This window comes from Liolophura sinensis, chromosome 6, assembly GCF_032854445.1.
Source record: "Liolophura sinensis isolate JHLJ2023 chromosome 6, CUHK_Ljap_v2, whole genome shotgun sequence".
In the NCBI taxonomy this organism is placed as follows: domain Eukaryota; kingdom Metazoa; phylum Mollusca; class Polyplacophora; order Chitonida; family Chitonidae; genus Liolophura; species Liolophura sinensis.
The window spans coordinates 34,194,184-34,209,305 of record NC_088300.1 but is presented as its reverse complement, the minus strand read 5'-3'; the positions used below and the strand labels follow the sequence as shown (position 1 = coordinate 34,209,305).

The window sequence follows — 15,122 nt, the reverse complement described above, 5'->3', positions numbered from 1 at the left end:
CTCAGATCGTTGGACGTTTGGTGAAAGTTAATGCAATTTTCTCAACAAAGTCCCAGCAGTTTGGTAAAAGTTAACAAACTGTCTCATCAAAAACTCTACAAACCTCTATTTTAACAGTATCATAATGGATCAACAACCTGTTTGACTTTTGAGACAATCCACCTACCCTTCAAAACATTTCACAGGAAAGAATACACCATCAATGTGTCCTGGTTGAACATCACTGCTATGTTTTCTTTTTTAAATTGTATTGTGAACATCTTTTTTCTATTCTAGTACAATGATGTCACTTGTAATTGTGTTAATCTATTGCAACATTACATACACCACTTTACAATGACAGACTTTTCACATTAAACAATTTTCTTTTAAAAAGCTTTCAATTTTCTTTCTGTACAGTGTAAAAATACAAAGGTCCACCTCTGAATACCACTGCCACTCCTATTTTCACACTTTGCCACCTGTCTTTCGCAACACTTTGTGATACTTCAGAACAGTGAGTCCAAAACCACAAAGGCCGCTTTTATATTGAAAGAAATAATATTTTTGGCAAATATTTATTAAAAAAAAAATGACTCACCTAAAAACACAAATATTGCACAATTCAATACTTTGGTTTACTATTAGAAATCTGATTTAACAGTATTTTAAACAATACCCAGGCTGGAAGTAAGATTTCTGTGAATAAATTACACACATTTTCATTTCCAAACAGAATATACATGTAGAAATACCCGTACAAAGCAAACTCTATGTATATGAGATTATTGTTGAGATGGAGAATTCAAGATTGTACAATTTGAAATGCGAACTGAATTTTACTGCACATGATGCACATCAAAAACAAAGCATCTTGAATGAACCATCTAAGAGTTTCACCCTGACCTTCCCCGGCTTTTCCATCATTAGATAAACTCAGTGTCTCAGAGAGATTATTCAAAGCACTGAAGGGCATTTTATATTACAAAAAATATCTTCATAAACAGCAACACTGTAAACAAAAACAATGCACTGTATCCATATACCACAAATAACATAAAAACATCAACAACAATAGGCAATATTTTTCTTTTCCTCATGAAGATGCTTTTTTCGTCCAGGTATCCGCAAGTTATAATACGATAATCCCTTTTCTTAATGAGATTTATTTATGACTGGCTTTGTTCTTTGAATAGCAGTGATGGCAAGTTGTAATTAGACACTGGGAGTAGCCAGCCACCTGTTGTCATTAATAAACACAAAACACAGGTTTCATCCTTGACAATACAACCTCTGTTCCAGCAATGTTATATGCTCTGTGAAAAAAAAAGGGGGGAAGTGACCTGTGCAGAAGTGGGAAATGGAATAAACCTGTACAATGCCACCTGCATGTCATTTTCAATACACATGTATATACATGTGCAATATACATGTTATACATGTTATACTGCATACAGTTTTACTTACTTTTATTAAGTTAAGAGAGTTAAGTCCATGCAGCTCATGCTGGCTTCCTCTGCAGCCTTATGCAGAAACGTCTGCCAGCAACCTGCAGACGGAAGTGGATTTCCCCCAGGCTCTGCCTGGTTTCCTCCCACCAGAGTACTGGCCACCAGCGTATAATGAGATATTCTTGAGTTAAGAGTGTTTAGTTGGCATTGCTATACATGGACTTGCTCAGCCAGTCTGAAGTTTGTACTGGCAACAAGTTTCACCATAATACCGGCTAAACTGATGTTTGAACCAATTTCACTACAGTTCCAAGCAGTTTTAAATTTGCATTTAATTACACTATTAATAAGAAACTATATCTGTTTTCCTAAATGTATGCATGTCTCATGATTTTAAGACTTCATTAATTTATTTATTTCACTGAGTGAAGTTTTAAAGCACCTGCATGAATGTGATTTGGTTTGTGAGAGAGTCAAGGAATTTAACACTCTGAGGCATCATGTTAAAATATGGTTAAGAAATCTTATGAAATTCAACCTCCAACAAAATCCCAATTTCAAATAACACTCTATATCAATGATTTCATATGGAAATCATTTTTTTTTTCAGCCAGCATATATCCATGCTAATTAAAAGTGAATTCTTTATTGTTTAGGTACCCAAGTTTCAATACCCAAAATGTACAGAATTCCACATGCATGTTCATAAATATAGGTGGGGTTAAGAAGTGGACTTCTGTCTTGGGTATTCTGACATCAACACAATAGTGCAGATTGTTGAATGAGCACTCGAAGCAAGCACGGGAAGAAAAGTGTCATAACGTTGAGCTAATCATGGTGCGTTGCTCTCGCGGCCTTATTAGCATAGCATTTATTCCACTGTTTGACCTCACGGGTTGCCGGAGCACAGTGGTGGGCGTACAATACAGCTGACATTGTCCTACTTTTAGTAGCACTAGTTAGTCCCCATAACTGGGACACATCACTGCTACATTAATACCACAAAAATTTCCACACTGGATTTTTCTTTTGTCAATGGAATCCACCTCGATGACAGCCCTAGAAGCCATGCTGAGTAAAATGAAAGTGTGATAAGGAATCAGAAATGAATTTCACGCTGTTATGTTCAGGGTTCACTACGATGACTAAGGAAGACACTGGGATTTAAAAAAATGAATATAATAAAATAATAATAATATAAAACGGGACAAATGAGTAAAAAGAAATATGAGGGAAAAAATCTCCTTGGTCTCCTAAAGTCTTCTCTGTTGTTCTTTGTTTTGTTTGACCCAGAAGAAGTTAGTTTCCTCCAATAAGAACAATCAGGGGTTCAGAGAAGCAACAGGGTGTCCGCAAATTGGGCGAAGCTGAATAGCTGGGGACCTGCGGGGACTCGGAAGAAGAGTAGCACTTGTTGAAGGATGCGTCAAGAGCTTTTTATCATGGATATTCCTTTGTACCGGCTGCATCCTATAGCGCACCTAATAACTGGCAGAGCTGTTTATCAGCCCATGGGCTGTAACAAAAACATTCGAACAAGAGGAAATGGGTGTGTGTCTGCTTTGCTTTGTGGGCAATTCTATGTGCGGATAAAAGCCGGCCATCCAGCTGTTGTTCACAGGGTCTCCGAAAAGAACTTCAGCGAGCTGCCGTAAAAATCAGGCCATTGTGATTCAAGACTTCGTCAGATGAAATACTCTCTCTCTCTCTCTCTCTCTCTGCGTTGTCAAGAAAGTAGAAAATGTTTCACATATCTATAGGTCCTTTTCTTTCTTTTTTTATTTTATGTCTTTCCTTTTTTTTTTTTTTTTTCAGATCTACTGCCGGGAACTATAACTTTTGCTTACAGAAAAATGAGTGTTCCATTGAGAGCCCTCAGAGGTTGACCAATAAAAGACCTGTTTCCCATCAACACTTCAGCCACGCCACAAAGCCTTATGTATATTAAAACTGCTTATGGTTAGGGCATCAGAAATATGACATTCCACGATATCCATAAAAAAACTTCAGACTTCAAACTGTATAAGTAGGATTATGTTCCTCACAAGGTTGTCACATAATACAGAGTCCATGTTTAGTTATATATGTGTGTGTATATTTTTATACCCTCAAAGAAAGTACCATATCAAACTGAAATGACACATTTACAACTGAACTGCAACGATTTCAATGTTCACAAAATATGGTTGTCAACAGGCTTCGACTGTTATTGTATTAAAATCGGTGAAGTTTCTTTGTGAAAATATTCATGACGTATTTTGTACGTACATAAATTCTTACAATTGTTCGAAGGAATACTGTAAACAGGAAAATGTCCATCTCTAATCTGTCTTTACTTCTTTACTTCTACAATGTTGTCACATCATAGCGGCCCAAATCAAATGTGAAAAATCTAAATTTTTCTGACATCACTGGTGGTGAAAAGAATCAACTAGCGCCCCTTTGTAGTTTAATGCCACAATGTTCCAAGTTCAAAATTGAAAAGGCAAGGGGGTGTTGAGTAAATTATAGACAGTCCAGATTTGTAAAGTTTATTTCTGGTCCAAAATAATTACAGGTAAGCTTCAAATTGCATACAACCATCACCATGTATTTACTCTGATCAAAAGACTTTGCAGTTCAGCTTTAACACAACTGGTTCCACTTATTTTATTTTCAATATTTCAAAGGTGATGTTTCATTAAAGTTCTAACCATCTCAATCTGTACTGACTTGAAATGGGCATTATTACACGTATGTATGTACCTTCTACACAAACTTTTAATTTTTGTGCTTGCTAATTTTGAGATTCAAAAGAAAGGGCTACTGGTAAGCAAATTCTAAAGATGGAAATGTTCATGACACCACACAAACTTATATGCATTCTAAAAATCATGTGGACTGAAAAATTCCTAAGTACGACGTAAAATACCAAACCTTCATGTATACAAAAAAAAAAAAAAATACAAAAGGGATTTACATTTTCAGCTCATTAACTTGTGTTCTATTAGCTATTCTACCATGACCAGAAAATGCATGGCTTTCGTCTGAAGTTCTGATGCAATACAGCAGTAAAACTAAATGTATTTATTTCTTTTTCTTATATATTTGATTGGTGTTTTACGCTGTACTCAAGAATATTTCACTTATACGACGGAAGCCATCATTATGGTGGGAGGAAACCGAGCAGAGCCCGGGGGAAACCCACGACCATCCGCAGGTTGCTGAAAGACCTTCCCACTTACGACCGGAGAGGAAGCCAGCATGAGCTGGACTTGAACTAACAGCGACCGCATTGGTGAGAGACTCCTGGGTCATTACGCTGCGCTAGCGCACTAACCGACTAAGCCATGGATGTCCCAAAACTAAATGTAATATAAATGCTTAAATGTATAAACAGCTCACAAAACCTGATTACATGGAAGGTTCTTTCATTGGTTTTGCCTGCTTATATATGTAACAGACTCATTTGTGATTTGATATCAGTTTTAAGCCTGTGATTTGTGTAGCATATACAAATATCTCATTCACCACCATGTAAAATATTCACACAAACATTCACTTCAAGAAACATTCAACTATGAAAGGAAACAGGGTTGTGTACAGTGTACATTAAACCTTTCAATCATTTAAATTTGACTGTATTTCACCTTAAAGTCTGGTATGTAAAAATGCATTCAAAAGCACACAATGGTTTTAAAATGATACTTTTGATGCGAACTCCTTTAGTGTTTTTGATCATTTATTTACTTATTTATTTGATTGGTGTTTTACTTCGTACTCAAGAATATTTCAGTTATACAACGGCTGCCAGCATCATGGTGGGAGGAAACCGGGCAGAGCCCGGGGGAAACCCATGACCATCTGCAGGTTTCTGCCAGACATTCTCACATACAGTGTTTCTGATAAGAAATTTTACAAAAAAACTTCACAAAAAACCTCTGAAGTGGCCCTATAAGACGGATGAATCAATCAGAATCAAGGAAAATGTCACATGAAAAATGATAATCTTAAGGTGAAATGAAGTACTTTACACATGTATTATTTTGATTGAGGCTTTATGCAAGAACATTTCTCTAATGGGGCTGCTGATCGTTTTTATGGAAGCTGGAGCTAGGCACTGTCTAGAAGCACCCCTACTCTAGGGTAAAAAATTATTACTTTTGGTGCTGAAACTAACATTTTTCAATGAGGATATCATATTACATGTAGGTGCACCTTCCAGAACACTCAAAACATCTCTCTAAGATCAACACAAATCAGGCAAAATGAGCAACAGCTGACAATAAAAATGTGATAACATACACTATCAAAGTCCTAAAAAATCTTCTTTTGCTTACCAGTGTTCCAGGCACCGTGTAATCCATGTACATGCCGACACTTGAAGCTCGAAAGTCTAATAGCACCTTGACAGTTCTGAAATACATGTAATTATAGATGACTGTATTAACTAATACGACAATTCTAATACTTTATTCACATACATGTATATACCTGGTTTTGTGGTTTCAAATAAATAAAAACACTTGAAATATTTAATGACAGTTAATAAAATTAAGCAATTCAAGCACTGCATGAGGTCAGTGTGATACTATTGACTGAAAGTGTATTTCAGTCAGAACTGCATGTATTCTAAATAAAATGCAATGAAAATTTACATTTATTTTGAAAATCAAGCACTAAGAAATTCTTGTAACAAACAGGCACATCCATGGGGAAGGAACAAATCTCTGTGTCTCGAGTACTGACCACTACTTTAGATAATTTTCTGTCATTAGTTAAGCATGAAACAATAACTGCAATCATTTACTAACTTCATCTACATGTATTATCAGATCAATCTATACATATTTAATATATAATTCATTTTTAATTTGACTGACATTTTCATATCACTACAGCTGATTTCTAATTCGGAATCAACAGTTTCATTTATAAAGACTGGAGAAGCAAGACTGTCTCCGTAGATTTATCTTTTTTTTACGATCTGTATTTCATCTATATATTCAAAATTTGCATTTCTAGAAGTAAAATAAATAAACCTAAAAAATGCAGATCTTAAAATAAACATACATACATATTAACCGAGCTGTGTTTTCATGTTACATTTACTTCCCGCTATCATTCAAAACAAGCAGCACACTTTACACCATGAAAACAGACAACAAAGAATTCATGTGCACAATAGTGAAACAGATACAAAACAGATGAATTATTTAATGGAATCTAAAGTGTTAAGTAATATGCTTCTATTACTTTTTTTATGTTTTATCTTTTTGTTTAGATCTTTATTGGGAGGCAGTTCAAAACCTGTTATTCCGAGCTTCCACTTCTTTTAAGGCTTATTAAGATGTTACTGATAAATTTTGAAGAGTTGGCTCTGAACAAAGCTCATAAAATGGGGCTTGGATATGCAGATTTCTTTTTTATTAGGCATGAACTTGAGATAGTCTACACACAACCCCGATAAGTAAAGATTCCCATATCAAAAGTAGTTAGACTGAATTTGATAAAGTTCTGAGTGAGTGAGTGAGTGCTTGGTGTTGAACATCGTACTTAACAATTTTTCCATCATTTGACAATGAGGAATCCTTAGAGTGCATGTAATGTGCTTCCTTCTTGCTGGACGGATTTCCACCGCTATTTTATCTAGTGCTGCTTCACTGGGACTCCTTACCAAAGGCAAGTAAGTCGCCCTGCCCAAGCCATTATACTGATACGGGTAAACCAGTTCTGCTCTATCCCTTCACGCTGAACGCCAAGCGAGGAAGTTACAACTTCCTCTTTTAACTTTTAACTTTTTTTAACCTCCTCTTAGGTGTGACTCGAACCAGAGCGAATGCTCTACCACCTGTACTAAAGGGGTCGGTTAAAAAAGATGTCAAATGCAAGAATTTTTTGTTCACATGATTGCGGTCAAGTTTATGAATGAAGAAATCTGGCATCCCCAGACTAAGCAAATTCATTTCACTAGGTACCTGACAAACCTCCATTATTTTAAAGCAGCAGTTGAGGCACCGTGAGCTCGATTTGAACATGCACCCACACTGTTTAAAGTAATGATAATTGTAGCAAGCCAGTGCTTTAACCATCTGAGTCAAGAAGGGCCTCGCGCCTACACAGAAACGCAGAAATGACAAGATTGTTCCAAAAAAGGTTTTACTATGTCATATCAGTTTGTGACTATACATAATTGAAGTATGCTGCATGAGGTTATGTGTTCTCAAAAGGATTTCGCATCAGAAGGAGAAATGATAAATCAGTCATGAACGAGGACATTAATTCAGATTATTTTGGTCTGTATCTACATATGCATGAAACACCCCCAACCCTACTCCTCATGAACGTTGCGCTCAAACCCAGGGAATATTTGTCCAGATGTAGCTGGATATAACTGACCGCTACTGGAAATATTCATGCAGATAAAGATACCTGTAAACTGTCAAAACAATCTCGAAACAACAAGTATTTTCAACCAGCCTAAAAAGCTTTATATATACATGAAGTCGAAAACTAACAACTAAATCCTTGAATCTTTTGACAATCCCTGGCATTTTTTTTATAAAATCTCTTCACATTAATTCAAGAACGATAAGAAATATTTTTTGTGTTTTGATGCACTTGTCAGAAACCATTGAAAAATAAAGTAATTTTACAGTTGTTAATGCACTATTGTACCTACCCGTGAAGATCAAAAAATGAAACATAATGCTAAGATCGATCAACACAATCTACATGTGTGCCTTAGCCTGTAGCTTGACCACAAATCCAAGTTTCTCAGTCACCCTAAAAAAGGTGTCAGGAGGGGGATATGCCCAGCGCAGGGGTACAAAGTCCACAGTAAGGTGAAAGAAGGCCTCTCTGAGAGAGGGGTGAGGGGTGAGGGGTGGGTATACCTTGGGAGCGAGCCTTGTTAAGAACCGACAATGACGACAACTCCTCTCCTATATGAATATGATATTTAATCTCATATACCGCAGGGACTATAGGCTACCCAGTACCTATTATTTAGTCAAACAATGTGACGAAATCAGGCCTTTGAACATGGCCTTGTGATAGTCATGTGGGTACACAATCAACAGAAGGGGTGTGGTCACACGCTTTATATTTTCCTCGTGCCTTCGAAAGATTTTTTTTCACGAGATGACCTGTCAGGTGTATGTAGTGTAGAATACAGCTATAACACAGACAAAACCTCTTCAGTACTCTCTCTTCTTTTACAGCTTCGGTTTCTTTCTTTTTTCCTCCTCAATAAACTTCCTCTGCACGAGGCTTTTATTTTATTTGCTAGCTTCCCACTTTTCACTTGTGAACAATACCGCAGCATTAGTCAGACAGTGACACGGTGCATTTCGCATTGAAACTGAACAGGAAAACCTTAAAAACAGTTATTACACGCTCATCTCTTTCAAATTAAGCTTGATTTTGTTCTGATTAACAGTTCAGCGCATGCACATAACCACATTCATCATAATCAGTGGTATTCTTGAAACAGTAAAACTTGAACTTGACTTCAGATGAATTTAAAATTAAGCAAGCATACGTGTACTTAGAAGTTGGGGCCAGGGGGTTAACATGCCAGTGAGCCACAATGACTCAGGAGCCTCCCACCAATGCAGTTAGTGTGAGTTCAAGTCCAGCTCATGCTGGCTTCCTCTTCAGGCATACGTAGGAACGTCTTCCAGCAACCTGCGGATGGTAGTGGGTCTTCTCCCACCAAAATGCTGGCCACCGTCATATAAGACAAACATTCTTCAGTACAGTGTAAAACACCAATCAAATAAATAAATCACTTAGAATTTTCCATAGAAAACTTTTTTTTACTACATGTACATAAGCAAGAGGATGCCAAAGGGCAAATATACACACATATGCATATATTTTTAAAACGAAACGCCAACATGTAAAAGTTATTTTCAAAACATTTGAATTAATGAAAACATGAATTATTAGTCATATTTTAAAATGATACAAAATGCATCTGAACATATTTTCTCTTATACTTTCTGAATATTTCATTACAGTAGTGAATAGAATAAACAAAAACCAAAGAAAGATATACGGGAAATCAAACAGATGTTTAAATAAATGATAGTAATTTTCACTTTCATTTTCTGTACTCATAAAAATAAATACAGGTATATTACAAGTAGTTTACAGCATTATGTATAATAAATCTTTTAGTCACTTTCAATAAATCAGAAACACTGGGAAATGTAAAAGTGTTGGCAACCTTGTGCATCTAATATGAATTGAATATATGTTTTACTATCTAGGAAAAAGTGGGAACATTGACAGATATGAAATTGCATTGACATCTGCCATCTTCATCTGTACATGTTTAAATCTGAACATGTTCACATCTCAAACACCTCAGCAAATGAGGAAACATTGAGACAGGTGATAACATTGGCCCCTTTAGGCCTAAATATAAATAAATCCTTGAGTCACTGAGTTATGGGGGAAACAATGGGACAGGTACTAACTAACACTGGTCACACTATGTAAATTGCTATGGAGTAAATGAGTAAATAAATAAATAAATCTTTTGGCTACATGTACATGAGAAGTACTATGTTGTAATAACATGTATTTCCTTTACAGCCCTGAATGTACCCTGGTGGTCACTGGAACAGTCATCAAATGTGAAACAAATCAATCATATTGTTTCCATAGCATAATACACCAGTCAAATAAATAAATAAATAGTTTTACTCAAGAATATTTCACTTATATGTACACAGGGACAGCAAGCACTAACATGAGTCACCGCAGCCCACTAACAAAAAAAAAAAACAAGAAATGCCAAAATTGTTCAGTACAAATATAGTTCAAACTAAGTTCAACTTGCAACACAGAATATTGGGATGCCAGGGTTATAATGTTTGATAAGTAACAATGTACATTGCAATGAATCATAACAAGCACAATTTGTAACAAGTATACAATTTCAGTCAGCAGTTCCAGGCTGGTATCAATAGAATTCTTATCAGTACACAATAATGTCACATCAATTACATCTACTGATACATCAACACAGGCACACTTAAACACAAAAGTTTTACTGGGTTAATGTCAATTACAGGCAATTTGACTTCAAACACATTTGACCATCTGACACGTACAGTATATCATATCATTTCATCAATAACTAGGTGATAAAAAACTCATTTTCTATCATGCACGTGTTTGCAATGTTTAAGAAGAATGATGTCGTTATAATTTAGCACAACAAATGTCAAAAGTACAATTATCGTGTTTCCTGTTAATACTTATTAGGGTAGAACCAAATGTAACCAAATTCCATTCGTAAACGCACATATCTGATTTATGGCCCAGAGCTGATCCTACACCTACACTAACAGTTTGTAAATATGAACGAAACTGTACATTTTGCATTTACATGTACATGCATTCACAAGGGACAGAGGGCGTACATGTATATTTTATATATCTCTAGGTCCACTCATAGCTTACTTATACAATTATTTATGTATTTTTTCATTAATTATATTTATATAGGTGGTAAACACTGATCTCAGGAATTTTCCTCCTATACATATATGATGGGTGATCATATTCATAAGTGGAGTAAACAATGAATCGTGAACAGGCAATTGTCAAACTTTCTGACAAAAAGCCTCAAACAAACAAGAAAATCCCAACTGGAGCCTGTGATTTTACTGGTCAGTCAAGTCAAGTGAAACCAGAATGATTGAGTCAACTGAGACACCAAGGTCCCTAGATACTTATTTTAGTCGGGCTCTCTGGTTTCTACCACCCTTAAACCTGACAGCATACATATGAGTAAAACATTATTTATCAGAGCCTTACACACAAACTAAATAACGAAATACTTATTTATAAGGACCATTCAATTATTCTAAGTGAAAAACAAACACACCTGCTAAACTTACAGGAAACTGCATGTAAACATGAAGTTACACTAAGTATGAGTATCATTACTTAAAGGTTATTATTATCATTATTATTATTATTATGAATACACAGTTATTAATAACTGTTACTACTTCAGTTTTTAATGCCTTATTTCTCAGACTGAAATTTAAAAGTTCCATTTAAAATAAGTTCTCTCTGTTTTATTTGCATATTTATCAGATTTGTGTTTTATAGACACTCAATAGTTTTTCACTTAAATAAAATGAAAAGCAATTCATTGTTGGAGGCACCTTGCCAGGACTTGGGCAAACCCACCACCCTTTAATAGGCATAGTCAAAAAAATAAAATTTAAAGGGGAAGAAAACTTTAAAAAAACGACACTATAGGCTAAAAAGAGTACATTTTTTTTCTATCTGGCGGTACCTGCTGCATAATTTTGTGATTTTTCCTCGCAATACACATAAAGCCTGAAAACTGCAAAGCTGGCATAAATCGTTGTCCATTGCGTCGGCCATCTTTAACACCCTGTAATTTATGCTGGGGGTATATTGCCTCTGATCCAATGAGAGTCGTTAAAACTGCCGTGTAACCTGGGAACCTACGTCGAACATTCCGGTTTTCCGATCATCAAGCGGAAAACGAACTGTACTGTTCGCTACCCTCTGGGAAGAAGAGTTCTACTGGAAATGTACGAAGTGCACTTCGGCAGTTTCCGATGGCAATTCTCCCCCTAAGACAGAAGACTTCAGGACTAGTTCTTAGGCAAAATGGAGTTGTCTACAGCAGATGTTGGTGCTGACTTGATTTATAATTTATCAACTTGAGGTACATATTAGAATTTTTTTTATGGTATGCACCTGCAAGGAAATGCATACTCTTCCCAATGATTGACATTTAAATTTTCTTCTCCTTTAAAGCTAAATCAAAGTTGCATGCATTTCAGCTGAAGATGCTATGAAAATGTAATTTAAAAAACCAAGCCCCGTTTATATAGTGGAGCTGTACTGCGGTAGTTCACGCCACTTTGCCAGCGAACATTCGGCCTTTTGGTTTTAATACTAGTACATACTACTCAAGATGAACTTGTAGAAAAACTAAGAAGATCAAGTAGTTCTCTTGATGATGGCAAAATAAATAGCCAAAAATGATCTAGTCGTGCATACCGTTCAACTAATTCATTTAAAACACAAATAACGGGTCGTGATATTCATAAAGATGAAACCATTTTTCACTTGATCCATCAGCATGTTATCATGCCATCATCAGGGGTACTGAAAATGTTGAAGTATCACGTGCAAAAAATAGCTTCATCTTTTGGGAACCACTGTTATTTGCGTTTTAATACATGAAAAACATTTGTATATAGGAGCATTTGGAGGTGCCGGTATGTACAAAAAATAGTATGTACATGTATCTGCTATTGATCACCCACTATATCTGTGTGTGACTCAAATCATGTAACGTATTACAGAAGTCTAGTCTACAAGCCTTGTATATACAGCCAGATAAGCATTTGCGTGACAGCGTTTTGTGGTCGCACGAACGATCATTTCCCCATAAACACCGCTGCTTAATCTAATCGCTGTTGTTCGTTGGGCGTGGAAAGGGGGACTGCTAAGGCTAACCATGCCAGGAGAACAATACCACTTGTTATTTGACAATGGGAACATATGTTTTTCTCGTCGTCGCCGACTAGGCGTTTTAAGGCAGCAGTAATATTACATCAAGCTCGCTCGCCGAAGTCCTATGCTTTCAGGCGGCGCGGAGTCAGCGCCGAGCTCCGGCTTACATAGTCATGGATGGTCGTGTCAGCGGCATTTCTCGGCCATGACACGGCTGTTTTCCTATATGTCCACCGAGATGATACTTACCGAAAGTAAACGGGAAGCATTGATCTGCCGTAGTGCTTCAAATTTACGAGACTGGAATACAATAATCACACACCCCTGGAACACACGTTTCTGTCGTCAGCCATCTTTGCCAGTTCTTCGAACTCTGCGAACTTCTCTCGACCAATCAACGGCCGGCAAAAACTTCATCAAGTGTCGTGAGCACTTTTTGAGAAACTGTCAAAAAACTAAGCGAAAGAGACACATGCAGCCTAATATCTCTGTGGTTTGTTTGATAACGGTATATGACATCATGGCAGAATTACTAATCTTATTCCCCAAAACGGCACTGCCTTATCGTTAAACACTAGAAGTCATTATATTTTTTGACTATTTGTGTTTTTTAAACTTTATTTCGTAAAGGAAAAAGCGTCTTTCGCTGACTGGAGACGTTCGCACTTTTCAGATTCAGACGGATTCAGACATCCACACAGCATCCGTATGAGGCCGCATTCCTGTAATTTCTTACATATATAGGACAGAGAGTATACATACATGTATACATGCATGCTGAATCAAATCCAATCAATCTTCATTATTCATATTTAAAATAGCGGTGTGTTCAGTCCACATTGAGAAAGACACCACTTTTACATATGCCATATAATGTGATCTGCATCCGAACATATGCTATGGCTGGATTATTGTATTGGCCTACATGTATCTTATTCACTAAAAACAAAATATATAGGTCTAAATACTTGCCATCAATTATATACGGGTTACAAATAAGTGCTAGGCCTACATACATATACATGTGTGCGCCTTTGTGCAACTATAAACCTGGCCAGTGTTAAGCGGTTTTAAACACGAATCAAATAAAAACCTAGATATAACTTGACTTAAAGAAACTATCAAAACTGAAGTTTTCTTTCAGTGAACATTTGAAACATAAAAAACATAACACGATGCCAGCTCAAATAAAGATTTATTATATTCGCGATTTACACGTACAAACCTTCAATATGAAGGCGCCGATTATAAAAAGGAGTGAACATTTGAACAGGAAAAATAAACATATGTTGTGAAATTTTTTACAGGCCATTCTTTACAGGGCGGAGAGAGGGTCATGTTTTGGGACACAAAACCGCCATGAATGATATGAAATTTATTTGATGTAACGATGGAACAATGACGTAATTGCTTTTTGGTATAATGCATATATGATATATGCAATATACAGGCTCTTGGAGAGTCCAGATGCAAACGTGTTTCATTGCAAATGATCAAAATTAGGCACCAGAAAATATACCTGTTTTCACGATGTTTCATAGATTTCACTGTCTTCTTTTGTGCAACATGAATTGCATGTGGAAATAAAGAGAGAAAATATGCACACAAAACCATGTATATGACAAAGAAGAAGCCCATGACTCGATCTGTCAAGGGAATGTGTGAATCACGCGCGGTATATAGCATGCTGGTTGTTTCCTACACAAATTATAGCAGAAATACGATCCCAAAATACATCAAAGCGAATAATTATTCCCGGTGGAAAAGAAAAGGTTAGATATGACAGACCGTGTTTATTGGTGGTTAAAGCATTGAGACAATTAACTGCTGCATACACAACAGATGCATTTGTGGTTGTAGGGGGTTGTAATTACTGTGAAAATTCTCTTCTCTTTGTCATTTTGTCCTGTTGACAGCGGAAAATAAAATGTCACTCTTAATTACAACGTGTCCTGGGTTTAACGGGTACAAATTTTTTTTCTTCACCGACTGCACCGACGTGTTGCTCATGTTATGGAATTGTGAATAAGCCTGCAGATTTTTCACGTACCCCATGCAATATAGCGAATTAAAAGGTAGTAAAATCCTCATGGATATGCCCTGATCATCGGGGCTTCTGCATGCTATACCCGGTTTCCTCTGCATGTTGTCCAGTTGCTTTAGCGCGGCTCAGCACGCATAAAGTAGGCC

General features: G+C 36.4%; 1 protein-coding gene across 1 annotated transcript in view; it reads right to left on the bottom strand.

Annotated features, from left to right (window-relative positions):
* LOC135468610 (transcription factor SOX-5-like) overlaps positions 1-5,880 on the bottom strand; it is a 117,767-nt gene extending 111,887 nt beyond the window's left edge. Inside the window, exon 1 of the mRNA XM_064746952.1 lies at positions 5,750-5,880. The gene's annotated coding sequence lies outside the window, so the exon portion shown is untranslated. The remainder of the gene's footprint in view (positions 1-5,749) is intronic.
* Between the last annotated feature and the right edge of the window lie 9,242 nt (positions 5,881-15,122).